We start from the raw sequence: 5,000 nt of genomic DNA, 5'->3' as shown, positions 1-5,000 counted from the left end.
GAAAAGAATAGTTTTCCTGTCGACAATCATCTTAACTGCCGCTTAAATCAACGGTGAGTACAATCTTATTTTATTAAAGTAAGGTATCGCTTGAAGTTCCTTGAAAAACACAAAAAAATCAAACAGAGGCGCTACGGTTTGAATAACCGTTTTGATACAAAGGTCTTCTTGAGCCGGCTTTTCCGGAATAGTGCGAAAAGAATTATTGGTACGTCTTAAGAAAAAATTACCGATGCAAGGAGATCGAGCTGTTCTCTAAACACCAAAGCAAGCAAGCATTTGCAAATAATAGTACTTTGATATACTGAGCCGTGTAAAGCATCAGTGCTTTCTTACAGAGACAATAAAGCATATTATTTTCCATTATGTTAAACGGTCCCATTCAGTTGACATAGGGAATTATTCCAGACAGGAAGACTTTTGTAAAGAAAAAAAATTGCTGCATGTTCTTTATTGTTTTAACCAAGGACATTATTCCCTTAGCTTGCACGCTTATTCTGGTCTTGATAAGTTTTACTTCAATTTCCTCCTCTTCGACCGTGAGCTGGTAGAGGCCGTTTGCTTTTTACAACTAAAAGGTTTGCGGGTTAAGTAGAATGAGAAACACAATCACTTTTCAAGTTATATACATCTCGCGGTCTTCGAAGCATTTGAAGAGATAAATTATCATGTCAAAAAACCTTACCCTAACCCCTTTAATTTGCCAATTTGCTACAGTAGTTTTAGATAGACATAAAACCATTTCTATGTGGAAAGATGAAGCGGCTTGATGAGAATAAAATCAAGAGATTATTTTTAGATTTGTTTAGTTCCGAGTGCTCTCGTCGTGAGCTATTTTAAAGGTGTATCGCGCAGCTAGGCAGGAGCGCTTTGCAAATACGATAAAGTACCAGCTGTCTTAATTAGAGTTTGCATAAATTATCATGAGTCTTACACAGGTCGCAGGCTACTGACATCCTCCCTCCATATCGTTTATATCATTTTTCCGTGAAATGATCTGAAGTAAGATTCCTGGAATGAAATTTTTTTGTCTCTTCTGGCACTGCATCGTTTGTTTGTTTCTATTTTGATTTTCCTTCTCAGTCTTTTCTCTTCACGGATTATGCCCTTGCTGTTGGCAATATCGTTAATATTTACATATGGAGCTTCATCATATCTGATGAATATCCACTATATCTTACACATCAACTTTCGAACTTCAGTCTATGACTCAATCTTTGTTTATATAAATTTTCTTGCCATTACAAAAAATAACTTAACATTCAAGTTATACAGTAGTTTCCCCAACAATAGGCTGAAAAGAAAAAGTGAGTTAGGGTTCATACAATGCAACTAACCCTAACCCTAACGGTCTCTGACACTGCTCCTAAACAAGAAACAACATCGCTGGAATGAGTAAGGTGCCTGCAGGGAAGGGCCCTTTCTTAGTGAGTTATCAGTGGGTGAAACTGACAGTTCCTTGCAAGCTAGAGGCTACGAATTAGACTCGGTACGGTTAAGGCTTGCAAATTCTGCTTGTCACTTCAAAGTGACCCTTCCGCTCCAATCGTTGTGGGTTTTTCTCCTTGTTTATTTGGCTATTCCTGAACGCAATACCAGCTTTCTCTGCCGGAAAGTCTCACTAGAACGCAACCATATTTTTCGCACCACTGTTCCAGTGCAGTAGTTTTAAGTGATTATCGGTAGTATCGGATTAAGGGGAGTTGTTCACTGATTGTTCAAGATCGCCAAAGATCTGTCAAATCTGAACTTACAGTGCGACGCGCCTTACTGCTGTGGCCACCCAAAAAAGTTTTTAAAACTTATACGCCAATCAGTGTGAGCGAATTTGATTGACACTCACCCCTCCTTACAAAGTTGGCACGGTTGTAGTTGAACACCGTTGAATGGGTTGCTTGAGTTGACGTACTTACACGTAATTGTCAAATGTGAAAGTTTGTTGGGTCGCCACGGTAAGGCGCGCCGAACTGTAAAAGTGTACGGCGTGGTTTTTTTTAATACGGATTTGCGCTCACCTTACCCCTAAGAGAAATAGAAACATACCATTCACAAGGACTCTCGTTCTTTCCGTCTGAGGAAGTGTATGTATATTATTGTTATATTCCTGAAGTTAAAATAGAGGCTCAAAATGAAAAAATCAACTATAAGCTACCGTAAATTATCGACTACGACCTGTACTCGGGGGTCTAAAAGCTTTCTGGGAGAGTAGTGCGAAGGGTTCATAATTCTTTAATATACGTGTATGGAAATGTTAATCTTTAATGGATTAACCAGGAATCTAACAAATGAGCCGTATCCGTCACGAAATCCATTTGATACCGTACCCGTTTGTGTACGTAGTATTTTGATCTGTACAAACCTTCTTGTTGACTGCAGTCGTCGGTGATGGTCTTTTGCTCATGCGAATGAAATCGGTAAGTAAGAGCACTTTGTATTCTGGCCATACACGAGTAAGAACCGTAAGATTGACCAGCTTGTCAATCTGTGGTTGTTTGTTTATTCCTATGTTATAGTTGAGGACGTGAAACTATGGACGTCCATCGTGTGAGTGAGCGAGTTGAATTAACCAATAAAATGTCTAATTGAAGCATCACACATTCCTTGACTGCGTATTGAGCCCTTTTTATGTAATGTTCTTTTAAAGTTTTATTTTTTGAAGAAACGTCTCTATACTACATTCGACAAGTCTGGATTATGTGCTACGGCATGAAACTTGAGATGATCAAGTGACTCTCCTTCAGTTGCGTGTAAAATCTCTCTTGGGGCTTTCTTTTCCTACAGTTGCACGGATCTCGGTTTCAAAATCGAGGAACAGTCAGCTAAGTAATATGATTTGCTGAAATTTGGAAACCTTAAGTGTATATCCGGAGGCGAAAATACTTCACGAACATTGAAGAATACATGGAATTCAGTCAACTAACCTTTGCCCCTGAAAGAAACGAGAAGGTTCTTCACGGTTTCCATGTACGTTTGCTCGTTTAAAGCCCTCTGATGTGCTTTCACTCGACCGTTAGTATCTTTTAGTAATAGAATTGAGAAAGGACCGACTTTTAACAGATACGGAGATTAGTTTAATAAAATGCTATCAGTCAAAAGATGTTTCGGTTGATTGATTTGTTTTATTATGGCCACAAATATTTAACAAATCCTTAAAATGAGAAACTCTAAATGCAAAGATTTTTTTATTCCAATGTTGAATTGTGTTAAGAAAACGATGCATATCGCTTTCGTGCTTTCATTGCCCATTCAAAGTCGAAGACTAATCGCGGGGTATTGTAAACCAAACACAGGCTATTTGGAAATAATCATTTTATAGTTCATTGCAACAGTCATTTATTCATTAAAAAGAAGTGATTTTCGGGTCTTACCAAAACTTCAAAAGCGGCTTTTATTAACGGAAATTAACGCGCCTTCGTACAGCTTTACTAAAATCTCCTTGCGTGATGATCCCTTCACTACCTCTGAGGTTAATTTGTCAACCCCTGACGTAACTTCTGGTCAATGTTTGTCGTCGATGCAAAAGAAGAGAAGAGATTATGGCACTGATTTTAAAATGGCTCTGTGAAGACTGAAGATTATCGTAAGTTAAGGCTCAAACTGCAAACATGTTGACAATTAGACGTGTTTTGATACTAATCCGGTTTGAAGAATTGAAAAATATAGCTAAAAATGTACAGTTCAAAGACCCGACGTTCTCTTGTGATAGCTTAGGATCACCCCTATAAGACACTAGACAGGATTGCGAGACTTTGTCTTTTTAAACTATTCCAAACCAGAGTAGCACAAGACTATGACCAAATAATATGTTTACAACAGGTGGTTTGAGTCAAATATACGTGGCACTCGGTGTACCACGACTGCAAAATAAGCTATTTCTGCTACATTTACCCGTGGGCGGTTTACAAACAATAATGCGATTAACCCCTTGCGAACTTATATAAGAACATGAGCATAAATTGAGATCCTCGACTTGCAAATTTGAACATTTTAGTGAAATGACTACTAATTTTCTGAGGTCTTTGGCAAATTTCTACGCGCAGGTGATAAGCCTCACAAGATATCATGAATAAAGATACCGGAAAAGGCGAGTTTTGTGGTTGAGCGTTTAAACTGTGCTGTAGCCAGAGCACGTGATAATGTTTTGCTCATCGTTCTCCCCATACTATCTCGTACACCCTGTCATTTTTGGATTGGACAACAATGGGAAATGAAACTCGTCAGCGATGCCGGGTGTGATAGCAAATGAGTCGAGTTTAACAAGATTTTTGCAAGGTATTTCACTGATGTATACAATTATATTCGCCCAACTCATCAAAATGAAAGTGCTTTCGTAATGCTATTGACGAAACGATGGGAAAGAGATACGAGAGTAGAGGCAACAGGAACTGGGATGATGTAGAGACAAACCTCAAAACAAATCATGCGAGGATAATAGCGTCGATAGTGGTCAAGTTTAAGATTAACGGAAACAATGTATGTTACGTCATGATAGGAAAACATAGAGCTATTTACTCGAAAAAGTCATATGATATGTGTGAGTCGTTCCGCAAATCAGTCTGAAATCAACATCCAGTGTTGAAAATGGTTGTATCACCATCTCGACGGTAAGGCTTAATTAAGGACTCACCCTACTCATCAACACCAATTCACTAAGATTCGATCGTAACGAAAATAGTGAGAAATCGCTGTACTCTTCATCGAATCTAGACAAGGGTAGTGTCTCATCTTTAAGATTTCATTTTTTGTTGTATCACTTCTTACCTCCAACAGGTCTAAGCAAGAACGAGCTCCTTGTTTCCCTTTTCAGCCTCATCTAAAGTGATCATTCATGACAGTGATAGTCTAAGACTGAGAGTCAGCTTCATCTAGTAAACTTATTATAATAGAAATTTGGAAGTAGGCCCCCGAAACCATCTATTTCAAGAATCCAGGCCTCTAGGTATTGGAATCACTAGTGTTTTGTATTGTAGCTCAGTCTTAAGAAACATTTTTTTTTAAGG

General features: G+C 38.4%; 1 protein-coding gene across 8 annotated transcripts in view; it reads left to right on the top strand.

Moving 5' to 3' along the window:
- LOC138019346 (adenosine receptor A3-like) overlaps positions 1-5,000 on the top strand; it is a 13,867-nt gene that overhangs the window by 3,504 nt on the left and 5,363 nt on the right. Inside the window, exon 2 of one of the 8 annotated variants that reach the window (XM_068866098.1) lies at positions 1-53. This exon is cut by the window's left edge and continues 26 nt beyond it. The exons of 1 other annotated variant lie outside the window; for it this stretch is intronic. The gene's annotated coding sequence lies outside the window, so the exon portion shown is untranslated. Of the gene's footprint in view, positions 54-2,005; positions 2,415-3,127; positions 4,273-4,303; positions 4,605-4,782; positions 4,940-5,000 lie in introns of those variants that run through there. 6 more of the 8 variants (XM_068866096.1, XM_068866100.1, XM_068866104.1 and 3 more) reach the window with 6 other exon arrangements.

This window comes from Montipora capricornis, chromosome 10 (assembly GCF_036669925.1).
Source record: "Montipora capricornis isolate CH-2021 chromosome 10, ASM3666992v2, whole genome shotgun sequence".
NCBI lineage: Eukaryota > Metazoa > Cnidaria > Anthozoa > Scleractinia > Acroporidae > Montipora > Montipora capricornis.
The sequence above is the reverse complement of the archived record's forward strand: the minus strand, read 5'-3'. Positions and strand labels throughout refer to the sequence as shown.